This window comes from Lagopus muta, chromosome 4 (assembly GCF_023343835.1).
Source record: "Lagopus muta isolate bLagMut1 chromosome 4, bLagMut1 primary, whole genome shotgun sequence".
Lineage (NCBI taxonomy): Eukaryota > Metazoa > Chordata > Aves > Galliformes > Phasianidae > Lagopus > Lagopus muta.
In genome coordinates this window covers 41,620,377-41,634,236 of record NC_064436.1, presented here as the reverse complement: position 1 = coordinate 41,634,236, position 13,860 = coordinate 41,620,377, and the positions used below count along the sequence as shown (strand labels likewise).

At 36.7% G+C, this 13,860-nt stretch overlaps 1 protein-coding gene across 3 annotated transcripts in view; it reads left to right on the top strand.

The window, feature by feature from the left end:
- The window catches only part of SORBS2 (sorbin and SH3 domain containing 2), a 141,979-nt gene that overhangs the window by 40,533 nt on the left and 87,586 nt on the right, over window positions 1-13,860 (top strand). For all 3 annotated transcript variants that reach the window (XM_048941150.1, XM_048941151.1, XM_048941152.1), the window contains one exon: window positions 1,863-1,931. The gene's annotated coding sequence lies outside the window, so the exon portion shown is untranslated. The remainder of the gene's footprint in view (window positions 1-1,862; window positions 1,932-13,860) is intronic.

Genomic DNA, 13,860 nt, shown 5'->3' with positions numbered 1-13,860 from the left:
AGGAGATTGCTGAATCTACCTAGTCTAGGCAAATATTTCGTGGTTCCTGGCGTCATACGTAGGATTGAATTACATAACCACATGGAGGAAAAGGAATTTTTGTTAGTTTGTCAGTGTTTTAAGTTCAGTCAAACAGGTCAGTGCAAAACCTATTGCCTTTTACAAGTAAGGGCAGCAATTATATTTAGAAGGTAGACATTGAACTTTGAAGATTTTTGTCCACCATCTCCAGTTTTGGAGTGAAGAACCTATTAGGAGACTCCTCAAAACTTAGGATTTCTTCTTGCATTAGAAGCTACCTCACTTTTGGAGCTGCTGATTGCCTAGAGCTATATACGACCAGATTCCATTCTCTTTCGTATTTACCAAAGTGAATCTCATGTAGGAGATTTTCTCTGTTTCAAGTATGTTTGTTATCTATTTCCCAATTCCTTCTTGTGAACAGCTGATGATAAGGCACTCATCTCTTTCAGCATTTCTCAAAAGAGTTCATTTCTAATGTACCTCTCAACTGAAAGGCATCCACTTTGTAGCAAATGTCAGTTAGCTGTGATCCACAAGTTGGTCATTGTTCTGAGTTACAGACCTTATATAGTTACTTGAAGGCTGATCTACAGGATATTACATTGCATTGATCTTTAAAGAGAACTTGAGTGAAGAAAGAACCACAACTTTTATTAAAGAGAAGGATATAAATCTACTTTTTAAGTTGAAAACACAAAATAAGTAGCATTGAAGTTGCTGATATTATGAAAGTGTGCTTCAGAAGATAGTAATAGTCTTTCATTTAAAAGAAAGAAAAAAAAAAAAAAAGAAAAAGAACTACAGTCTTTTTTTTTTTAAGAGACTGTATTAGTGTTCCTAAAATCACACCCTTAGGACAAGAAAAATGTGAGAACTAAGATCTCTAAAGCTAAAACCACACTTTTTTTTTTTCTTTTTTTCTTTTTTTCTTTTCTGTTTTTTTTTTTCCATCAAGAATGTTATTTCCCTTAGAAATATGGGCTTAATATCATCAGTGCCCAACAGCCGCTATTAAAAAACTTCTCACTGAGGGCAGCTGCTGAACAAGTAGCACCCCGTAACTAAATAGAAATAAGCTTGTCTGATGAGCATCTGTGAACAACGGCTGGCAGGCAAAATTCATGACAGGTGGACTAGTGAATATAAGGACATGGCTAAGATCTGAAAAGACCTACACTTGAGGTCAAGTTGAGTAGTAGCTTGCACAGAGGCATACAGAACATTTATCAAGATATCAAGTGTTTTCAAATATTGCCTGTAATTATACAGACCATTTCATATATATGATAATAATTGCATACATTACTTCTGATATGCTGGCCAATTTGCTTATACAAATATATCATTTACATCTGGTTTTTCTTTGGGTATATGTAAATATCATCATTAATTTTCACTGGAAGCAGTAAGTGCACGTTGTATTATGCACTTGGGTGTACTCATCTATGGGCTGGTCAAGGCTGTCCCAAATTATACTCAGCTATTACAATCAGGGGAAGTTTAGGTTGGATGTCAGGAAAAACTTCTTTACAGAAAGGGTTGTTAAGCACTGGAATAGGCTCCCCAGGGAGGTGGTTGAGTTGCCATCCCTGGATGTGTTTAAAAACTATTAGTATGTGGTGCTCAGGGACATCATTTAGTGAAGGGTTGTTAGAGTTAGGGTAGTGTGGTTAGGTTGGACTCAATGATCTTTGAGGTCTTTTTCGACCCAGCAATTCTATCATTCTATGAACCTGGGAAAGATATATTTTGGTTATGAATTAAACTACTGGAAAAAAACGCTAAGGTTTTTTGAACCATAAAGTTTCAATTTCTTTTTTTTCTTTTTTTTTTTTCAGTTCTTGTGTATTCCAGTAGGAGCCTATCAGAGGACTGCATTGATTTGAAGCAAACTCTTCATTAACAAGGTATCAGCAATATTCTGATTTTACGTGACTGATGGAGCACTTCAGGGATATAGCTGTGGCTTGGCATAAAAATATACGACCTTGACTTGTTCTGAGCCACAGTTAACTGGTCAATAGGAAATCATTACGCAATGTAATCCTGTATAGTCACAGGGACATTATGTTCACAAACAAAAAGAAGTGAAAGCTGAAGAGTAAAATGATTTTTCACTATTAGAATGTTCAAGTAAACTCTGTGTTTCCATTCCATTCTGAATGCTCTTCCTTGGCAAGTTGTACATAAATTTATATGATCAGCCAGTCTTTCAAGTGGTCAATGGTGCCAATGCAATGATGCATCAGATATTTTAGTAATGTGATTGTGGCAAGTTCAGTGAAGGGCTTTTTACCTTTGTGGTGTAACTTTTTGATCATCTCAAAGGAGTTTGCTTCAATTTTGCAAGAAGAGTAACTTGTGTTAAGAATTGAAGCCCTTACAGCTGTTTTTTGCATAACGTAAATAATGTGAATTTTGGAGTACTGGATTAAGATTTCATTTCTGTTTTCTGTGTAAAATGGCTGGCACTGAAATATTTTAAAGCTACTTGAAAAAAGTATTTTAAAAACTCAATTTTGAGATACAAATCATATGTACAGTTTTGAAATAGAGTATATTGAATTTGTTCAGTATGCCTCTCAGAATGACAGAATTGTATATCGTGATAGACATAAGTGATCTGAAATAAGTGAAGTTCCTAATACCATGCCATCTTTTATAGCTGAATTATATTTAAATTTGCTGCACTCAAAAGTTATGGCAAATAGAAATATACAAGTATAAAATATGCAAGACAATGTGCTTTTAAAAATAATTCTCTCCACTTATATGCTTCTCTTCAGATGGCATCAGTGATTCTGATTTTTAACTTCCTTTTCAATCTACTGTATCAGTCAAACAAAAATAGAAATGAAATTTTTTCCATATGCTGATTGTCACCACCTTCAGAATTTTGTTGTGTATTTTGACCTTAGCTGGACTGTTAGATGGCATTTTGGAATTTGTTCCATAAATGTGTCTGTAGGCTTTTGCAGCTATTTCAAATGTTGCTTCTCACTGCCTTCTACAGAAGCATTAGGTCTGGGCTTTTTCTTAGCAGAGATTGGCTCAAGAGATTATCGTGAATTAAACCATCCCATGAAATTTAACTGCTGTCACCTGAACAGGAAAAATCAAGTGTTGTCCCTGGTCCAGAAGATGTGCTAACGCTTAGCTGCACAAGTATTATAATCTTAGAGTTTGTAATTTTATCCAGAGATTTTCCTAAAACATTTGGAAAGTTTTAGTTTCTTTTCTGCAGTATTATGCTACATATCATTTTCTTCTGAATGAAAATATCAAGTGCATTCTAAGAAGCAATTCATGGCCCTGAATTATATAGTTATTATATACATTATGAATTATATAGTTATTATATACAGTCTTTCAGATGTTTGACATTGGCATGCTGTGTATAGGTTTATATTATGTTTGTATGCAGGTATCCCTCTGTTTATATATTTTATATGCATGCAGTTGCAGGGTGGAGGCACATAGCTATAGCCATACAGTTACCTACACTCAATATTGCATTGAGTTGTTAAGCTAGTTCCATTATAAACTAGTTCCACTTATATATTTTAAGGAGTCCATGTTCAAAAAATGAAATGGAATCTTGTTCCTGACAGTTCATGGAATCACCCAGTAGAATTTGTTTATATTCCCACATGTTGTGGTGTTTGTGATCTGTGCAGAGGAATGCATAATTTTTCCTGCCTTCAAAAAGTCATGCAGTGCAAGAAGTTGGGCATGTGCAGGTTGTTTATTTAAAAACACTTGTCCAAACTTCTTGCTTTGCCTTTGATTCTAGAATCTTAACAAAGAATTTGGTCAGATGTTAAACACGTGCATATTTAGCCTCAAAAAAAAAAAAAAAAAAAAAAAAAAATCAAAAAACCAAAAACAAACAAACAAAACAAAACAGAAACCCCTCACACATAAGAGGAAGAGAGCTCTATGATTTAAATGTGTTGCACTTCCATGCTTTTTCCTTTTAGGCTACCTGACTGGTAGGGTACAGTGGCATGCTTCCATTTATCACATAGACCAAACTGCTTCCAAAATGTTACAGAGCCAAGGCCCATGTCTCTATTGTCAGAATTTACTGACTTCAGTGCAGAAATACAGTGTCTTCTGTGTTTTCTTCCAGATGAGAGAGCTTGAAATTTCTGAAATTCCTTTAGAGTCTGTAAAGACATACATATATTCAAGCAGGAAGGTGTGGTTCTAGGAAAGAAAAGTAAGCCATACCTGCACTAGTAAGCTGTGCTTAAGTAAAATGCTAGAACTGTGCTGTTCTTAGCAGAAAAGATAATTTTTAATCCTATAGTTTGCTTTAGCAACCTGTTAGGTAGGAGTTAAGCCAGCTTGGGGTTTCTGAACAATAGGCAATAGTATGTTACATACCCTTTAAAAGTTGTGTACACTACAATCAATTTATTGCATGTCTAAGTTCTTCAGGTAACTGAATCCCAATCTAAGAATTGTGATAATTTTCTGTACCTATATAGGTTGTGTCCCTAGGCATTCTGCAAGAAATGAGACAGCAGGCTTTGGTATCTTTGTGTATGCCTCTTGTTTATTAAGAAATTGCTTGTGAATTCCCTCTTCAAGGACTGTACTGCATCTCTCTAAATAATACTGAAAGCTTTGGCATATTTGTCTGTTCTTGTTGGCTGTTTTGTTCTGAATTTGTTGGTTTTTAGCAAAATATTTTCAGTAACAATTTTGCCTTTAGGCAAAAATGTACTTACTAAGACTCTCAATAGCATTTGGTACAGTTTTCCTTTATTTCCTTGAGTAGGTTAAATACTTTGTTCTAAATCTGGTCGTAATTGTCAGCAGAGAATACCTATGGACATGTAAATAGTCTGCTGTGTACCTGCTGTTAGGTTTTTTGGATCATTTGTTAGGCTATGGTGTGTGCCAAATACTTAATAGCATTAAAATAAATGATTAAGTTTTTAAGTCATAACATTTTTATTGCTCTGAGGGGAAATCTGTGATGCTCTTCTGAATTCAGAGGTGCATCAAGCTTTTTAAGATTAATTGCTACCAGTTTGCAATTGATGCAAACAGGTTTCAATATGAACATAATTTAATCTTTGCCATCAGACACAATCAGTAATGCAGTATCAAATGGTACCAACGTCTTGGATTGTTATTCTTTTTTGGAAATTGACAGGTAATTTGAAAGATCCTTCCCCCATCTCATAAAATGCTACAACTTCTAATACTGTAATGCCTGAATCCTCTGACGACTGCTGAAGATGCGGGTTTGATATGGTATCATCAGGATTCTTTCGCCTAAGCAAGTGTATTAAGTATACTGGGAGTCAAAGATATAAGTTCTCATTTAGTACAATTAAAAATAAATAAAAAGAGAAGCAAAGGATAAATAATCTTGTGGTTCATACTGGGAATTTCTGTGTGACCAGTCAGGCATGTAGGGAAATTGGACTTTATAGGTTCCTGCCTAACAAGGCTGCCCCTTTATAACTACATACCAGACAAGGCGGCTTTGGATGCTTTTACTATATAAAGATACATTCACATCAAAGAGTTTGACATTTTTGTAAACTGAATTACTGTTTATTCTTAGAAAAGAAACAACATATTGTGGCTAGATATGGAAAAAATATTTGGAGTAGAACTTCTTGGAATGAATTAAAGAAAAGAAAAAGCTTGTACAAAATGCTTGACGAAGCAGAAAGTATAAAAATATTCCTGAACTCGCGCTGATACAAAAATGCAGGGTTAAAGCTGCTTTTCTAGTTCCTATGTTTGCCAAAAACATGTTTAGAGTTCTTTTAAGGTAAATGAACTGGACTCAGCTAACTGTAAGAAAAAATGTCTGCTTCCTTATATATAAGTCTGCTGAACAGAAGTTTTTCTAGACCAAAATGAGGCAGATTCCTACAGTGTGTGATTACACTTAGCTTGGAAATAATCCCATCCTTGTACAGAGAAGCATATGCTTGTATGCCACAGAAAGCATATAATTTATAAGCATATATTAAGGACTTTGAATCAGAGTCGTGATGTTTTTAAATTAGAAAGGTATAAGTGGAAATCTGTTGCAGTTCTAGTGTTAAACAATCTTATAACTTCAGGCAGATGAATCTGAAAACTCCGTTGTTTCATGGTATGTACTGCATCTGTCTGTTCAACACACTGCATTAAGTGCCGTGACAGGAAATGCCTCAATTCAGTTATTAATAGAAAATATCAGAAGGCAGTAGTTTATCTTCACTTTGCAGATTGTCTCATGTTAGAACACTTGTGCCATATGGAAATATTTTTATTTTTTCACTTTAAGTCTTTTTAATCTGGCTAGAACTGATAAATAATCAGTTTCTTCGCTGCCAGTTCTCATTACCACTTGGCTCTCCCTTGGCCTCCTTTTCATGCGTACACATGGCATGTGCTGTGCCAAACAGTCAGCAGAGCAGCAGCGCAATTTCTGATGGAGTGTGCCTAAATTCCAGGCAGTGGTCTGTTAAGCAAATGTAGCGTTTGCACTGTGGTGTTACTGTGATGTTGTAGCATAACACAGCACCAAAACACAGAATTGGTACAAGGCCTCAAAGCTATGATATCACGTTTGTGAGCCTGTGGAAATCAAAGGTTATTTGGGGTTCTTTGCTTCCTCCAGGTAAGGCTTGTATGTGCAGCAGCCTCATCTGTCTAAGGAAACAAAACTCTTTTCAGGCTCTTTTCTGTTATCCAGCTCTTAAGTACCCTCTTTGCCTATCTGTCCAGTTAGGGGTAGGTGGATTTTCAGTGAAGATGCCTTTAATCATAGCACTAAGGTTAACTGAGGCTCCTCTGAGGGACATGATCTACATAGGTGCTGCACTGCCTCAACCATACTCACTGTGGGCAAGGCAGCAGCAGAATCCTGCTGTGTGCCTTGTGGCCTTGCCCTGCATTGGTTAGTTTCTTGGTTTTTTTTAATGAGAAAGTGAAAACTCAGAATGCACTCCCTCTTCTTTTTCCTTATGATCTGCACTTTGAAAACTGTATGACACACCTTTCTCAAATATGATCTGAATACTCGTTTCCTCTTAGTACAGACAGGATGGAAAGATTTAAATGAAAGGGATTAATGAATCTTGTGAAACAATTGTCTATATACAAAAAGTGATTTGCACATTTGCAGTTTGGGGATGATTTAATTAGACACGCATGTTATTAGTAGGTGCTTGTAGTACTCATAGGACTAGCTCAAGGGCAAGGGATCTGTAATGAAAATTTTCCATTAAAAATATAACTGCATAGCACAAGGTCTTTGTGGAAAAAAAAAAACCTGTTGCTGTTTTCTTTTTGTTTGTTTTTAATTAGATGCTGAGATCTAGATCTATATATGCAGAAAATAAGAAGAAAGTTTTCTTTCCTGCATAGGATAACTAAGCACACAGGCAATACGAAGTTGTGAAAACATCAGAAAAGGGTTGCTTTGCTTATAATTTTGATTTTTTTCTGTGTTCTGATGATCTTTGTGGAACTGAATGTATGGTAGACACTGGGAATTTATTTGGAGCTCTGTGTTGCCATCTTGTCTGATCTTGTCTGACTAGTTACTAATTACAGTTTCTAGTAGTGTGTTACCAGTACTAGGAATATCAAAATGCTTTTCTTAAGATGGAGTTTCTGATAATCTCTCTGCCAGCAGCCTATTGGACTCAACTGTGTGAAAATGCCATGAAGTGTGAGCACAATATACTATGACATGCCCCTTAAGTTGATTTCATCAGAAAACACATCTATTTTTGTCATAGGTGGGGCAAGTGTGGTCCTCTTATGAAGATAATCAATAAAAAAGCACAGGCAAAACTTCAGTGATTATGAAAGAGGTTGTTAAATGGATTTAAAAGTTGTCATCATTGGTTACCTTGGTGTGACTGGGAACAACAGCATGATTTAATAACACTGAATCAAGAGAAGTCTACACTTCAAGGAGGATTGAAGAGCAACCAGTTGGGTAATTGTAGGTGTACTTTTACAGTTAACTTTACATAGGACTTAAGAGAAGTGTACTGAATTTAGCATAATAACTTCAGGGAAGATAGAGAGATGGCTTCTGTATAGAGAATACAGGCTCCTTATGAGAAATTCGACTGTGTTGAAATACTCTGTTGTTCTGTAAGCATTGTGAAGAAGGAGTGTAAAGACTTCAGTTATGGAGGGCTGAGAGATTAGGCAAAAGGGTGGGAATGTTCACGGTTAAAAGCCTTACATGACTGTGAGAAGGTAGATAGTGATGGCTGCATGTGGTAATATGAAGAAGAGAAGTTGGAAAGAATGATGTGAAGTCTGAAACGTTTTCCCTGAGACTATGTTCATTTGAAGTGCAAATAACACAACTCAGATAATTCTAGACCACTGCTTAACAAACACAAATTTTTCTATCATGAGGAACAGGTTTGCTTAGTAGTCAATCCTAGAGAGTTCTGAAGCATTTAGTCCCACTCAAGTTGCAAGAATGAAGTCCTTGATTTAGGACTCTTGTAGTTATTCTGTAAAGTGGAAGAGAGACTAATCCAGCCCTACATCACAAGTGGTTTTCTGTGGTGTAGACTACGTGCATATAGAATTAGTGACTTTGATTATTTGATGGGGGAAACACCTCCAGATTGAAGAGAAGTAATGGCTATCAAAGAATATGCAGCAAAATTGTAGGAAGGAAACTAGCCCTGCTTCTCAAGGCCTTAGCAAAGAATAATAATTTTAAAAAAAAAGTATGTGATAACACTGTTGTGCAAATTCTCAGCCAGATAGTTTTTGTCAGTAGAGCCTACCAAAGATGCATGGTTCTCCTCTCTCTGGCCCATATTAGAAAGGCAAGGTGCAGTCATAGTGCTGTTCCCCAGGGGCTGTCTTTTAATGTTGGGATATTGAGGTCCTGATCCTTGCACTGACTGCTGATGGGGGAAGGGAGCTGGAGAGTCAGTGAGTTTTGTGTTGTTGCTTGAGGTTTTTTTGCTACTTAAACTGAAAAAAAAAACCATAAAAAAATAAAGTCACTGTCAAAAGTGAACCAAGCTCCTTTAATTACAGTTTCCAATGAAAATATGCAGTGAAAAGCTAGCTATAACAGCTGCTATAGAGCTGGCCATTTGCCTTTGTATTGTTATTTGTGCTGTGAGCTGTTAATGTGATGTGGTAGTTTTGACAGCTAATAAATTAGCTATAGCTGTTGAACATGAGTCTCAAAAGCTATTAGTCAATGTGTGAGCATGGCTAATGTATTTAAATGCCCTATGGAGGAGAATAGAAATATGTCTGAGGTTGCTCTAATTTGATGTCTGTGTGGCCTTTATGTCAGAAAGTTTGGAATGCTGAAAATCCTATGACAGTTGGCCAGGTAGGTTTATATATTTTGATCCCTTTTACAATCATGATTTTCATGGCATCACTCTAGGAACTTCTGTTTGCTGCTTCAAAAACAGCTGTAAAAAATCACCACCTTACAGTTGACTTAAGTTTGTGCCAAAAATGAGCTTGCACATGCTAAGATTTTGTGTCATATACTATAAACAGATGCTGGTACAGCTTCTTGTAAATGAAACTTGACAGTTGTATTCTAAAGCTAAGCTACAGAGAATGCAATTCTCCCTTATCTCTACAATGTTCACTTTCAGTCACATGATTGTATGCAATGCAGTAGTTTTGGATGCACTCAGGGGATGTCTAAAATCCATTTATGTTCCTAAGCTTCTTTTCTGACTGCTGTTTTCTTGGTGAGATCGTAAAGATCATTTAATGTTCCTTCCTCCTCTTGTGCAGTCTTTGCTTGCTGTTAATTAAGAAACAAACAAACAATTACAGTGTTTTTAACAGTGCAGTATTTTCCCTAGCTGTGGACACTGTCAAATCAGTGTCTCTTTTCATAGTCATCAGATAAGACAGGTGTCTTGCTCCATCTGGGTATCCAAATAATACATAATGACACTTCTGCTCCACCTTCTATTGTCTTAACATTTTATTGAGGTTGTTAAGGTAAATGTGCTGTGTCACAACACAAATGAAGGGGGGATTACAATGACTAGACGGGTGATATGCCTATTCTTACACAGTATGAGAAACATGTCTGGTTATTGAACAATTTCTTCATAGCAAAAAATGCATGCTTTACCTATTTGATAAATTACTTATCTGATGAAAGACTTTTTGAACTGTTATTGGAGCTGACCTGAATGCTCAAAGCAGAGATAGAGATATACTTGATGAGCATCTAAAATTGAAGTAACAGTAGTAAAGGTGTTTTACTTCTGTAGTTCAATGAGTTTAACTTTGCAAAATTAATAATCTCAGATTGGTTGGATTCCATGCCTTGAAAGAAAGGTGAAACACTCAACAACAGTAGCATATTTCTACGATGTGAGCAAAGTGATCACGTCTCTTGACCTGCTGGTGATGCTCTTGCTAACTAACACCATCCCTCTGCAGTTTGCCTTTACTGTTGTTGAGGTGTGCTGCTTGAAGTCCAGCACAATTCCCAGATCCTGTTCTGTGGAGCTGCACAGTCTGTGTGCTGCATTGAGCTGTTCATCCCTGGTGTAGAGAACTTTATGAGATCAATTCCTTCAGTATTTGGGGGAATCCTCTTCCCCTCTGCAGCTATTTCCCTCTGTCTGATGGCCTCAGTGAGATTTAAGTTGCATTTGGTACAACTGCCAAGGTGCCTCGTGACCAGTGAAAAAAATCAGCTGCACTTAGTTGCAAAGAATGTTTATTTTTGAATAAGGAGCCAAACTTACAAGAGTGGTAACCTGGCTTTGGGAATCAAAAAGCATATAAAATTTCAGAAATTTCAGTACAATTTCTGGCAGGCATTTTCTCCTGCCCTTCTTTGTTTTGTATATATGATAAAATGACAGGTTCTGTCAAAGGTCACAGCAATTCCTTGTTCTGACTTTGATAAAGGAGTCCAAGTACCCTAAAACAACGTGGTTAATTTTCTCTGAGATCCTTTGTGGATAATTTGCTTAGCAGAAGCCTTAGCAGTCTAAACTAATACAGAGAGGATTTTGTTAGTGGATGCACCGCATTGTCCCTTGTGACTACTGAAAGTTAGCTCACATTACAGAATTACCTCTTTTTATCCCCTGAGCAGAATTTTCAAGGCTCCTCTTATACACCTATTTAAAAGTCTCTTCAAAAGCAAAGTGGAGAGAATGTCTCTCATAATGCTACTGCCAGCCTGTCTCTGGTGTTAAATACTTTCTGTGTCTGCCTGAAAACAGTGGCAGGAGCTGTAAGGATGAATCAAATAAGCAGTTGGGATACCACCTCTCAGCAAGAGAAACTCTGTGACTGCGCTGACCTCTACACGACACGGTAACTCTGCATCCAGTGGAAGTTCAAAACAATTGTGTGCCTGTCCAGCTACACCCATATTTGTTTCCTGCTGTCATACTTCAAGGAAATCTGCTGCATGAACAGTGACAACAGTAGTGTCTGAAAACAGCTCAGTTGTCAGTGTTAATGCCTGTCCTCTCTCTCTGTGAGTCACACAGGCAAAACTGTGTGAAACTGTATAGTTGCTGAACAGTCAGCCAAGAGGTGTTTGAGGGTGGCTGTTCACTACAATTTGGCTTTTTATTCACCTACACTAATGTTTTGGCAAACAAATGAAATGGTTCGATAACCTTGCTGCCGTGAGGATGTATTACAAACTCAGTCCTGTGATGCTTGACTTTTTACAGGAAAAGGTAGGACTGCTTTTAAATGACTTTGTTTCATGTTTCTTAGCGTCCTCTAACTTCATAAAAGATGTGTGAGTTTTTTGGGGGAAAAAAAACAACAGTGTTCTTAAATAGCTTATCAGCTCATGTAGTAAGTTTTCTCAGATAAGAGATCGACATCAGTGAGACGGGAATTTTCATCTTCTCATGCCTTGGAACATAGCTTGACAAAAGTGCTGTTTAATTGCATATGGCCTCAGTTATGTCACTAAAACAGTATTTTTACAAATGAAATCCTCTACATGAGAAACAGATTTCTAGTTATTCTGATATTACATAGCTCTTAAAAAGAGTGAATTTCTGTATTAAAAGTTGAAGGTGAGGTTCTTCAAACAAGTGGTTTGAAGAACAAGTGAGGTTCTTCAAATCCAGCTTTCAGAGCTCAGAAGTTTACTGAGAAGAGAAATGCAGGAGTCTCGCTTGTTTTAAGTGCCTACTTTTACAACTGGACTCACTGCATTCAGTTCAAAATTAATTCATTTACTCTTTTGTAATTCCTTAATTGCAGAATTGTATGGTGGGGAAAAAGGAAGGATATGTCACATTGTTTTGAGATAGCACAAACAAAAATGCGTCATCTTTGAAGCAGGCTGTGTTCATGCAGCAAAGTCAGGAAGTTGTTACACACATTTGCCATTATGGAAATAGTACTTCTGTAAAGGGAGAAGATTGAGCTAGTCTAAAAAATGTACGTGAAGTCCTTTATAAATTTATTTTTTACAAACCAAAAATGGCAAAACCCAACAATTATTTTAGAGCCACCGAACAGCCTGCATCTGTTTCAATGCTTCCACAGGCAAATGCGGTGTTCAGACACGTCCTGCATCTGCTTTCTGTGGGCACAGGTAGAACTTCAGTTGTTGTTCTGTCATCTTCCGTTTACTATATGGCAATATAACAACGTATATTGTCTTCCATTTAACATAGACAGGCTATTATAAATTGTGGTTTACATGAACTATAGTCATGCAGTTTGGTGGGTATTCATAGATCACTTATGTAGGAGAAGTTTGTATTTGCATAGACTCTTAAGGCTTAAATTAGAGAACGAGAAAACCCCTGCTATGTTTGGTGTCATAAGTGGTGACAGAAGTTCTGTAACATGCCATTTCTGTTTACACACAAGGCTTTTTCATCTGAAACATTTTAGAAGTAAATGTGCATAAGGGGTTGGATCCTAAGATGATGTTTAAAAGGGCGCCACTGACCTTAGTTGAACTGCACTGGCTTATAACAACTGTGGAAATAGCAAGAAGTATTTGCATTCTACACTGTTTCTGAGAATGGAAGTTAGTGGACAAATAGACAAAATTATGGGAAGCTTAAAGAAAATGGTTCATTTGTAAGACTTTCTTATCACTAATATTCAAATAGGCTTTTTGTTAAACTAATAGGATTTTTCTTAGTACTAATAGGCTTTTTGTTAATACTAAGGACTCCCTTTTCACTCAATTCATTTATGTATTGAGTGAGTACCACCTAAATGAGGTTGATTTTTTTGCAAAACTTCTGAGGACATCAAGTTTAAGCATTATTTCATTTTTAGCAGAAAATAGAGGTCTTTGGTGTTATGTACCTACACTATGTGCAGAATTTTTCCTTGGAGGAATTTGGCATACAGCACTTAGTTCTCTATGCTCATGGAAGTGAAAAGTTGTTATACATGACTGGCCAGCTCTTCTCCAAGTACACATATTTAGGAGAGATTTTCCTAATAATCATTAGAAACAGGGTAAGTAATAGCTGCTTTACTTCTACAGCCACTGAATTATGATGGAGGATATGATCCAGGTAAATATTTTTGTCTTTTTTGCTGCTTACTCTGTATTTGTTAGCCAGCACTGAGGTTGTGAGTGACAGGAGGGTGCACGGTTGCACGGTATAAAATTAGAATGCCAAGGACAGGAGAAGATACCCATTCTTTTAAAGCTGTACTTCTGGCTCAAGTTTCAGAAGCATTTGCTGGTTTGTTTATAACAAATTCAGTGATTTTTGGATGCCGCAGCCCCAGTTAATAATTCATTGCTGAAGTAATGATAAATCCTTATCTTCCATTCTTCTTGTTCATGCTGGTGTCACTCAGTTGATGTCAGTATGGAGCAAT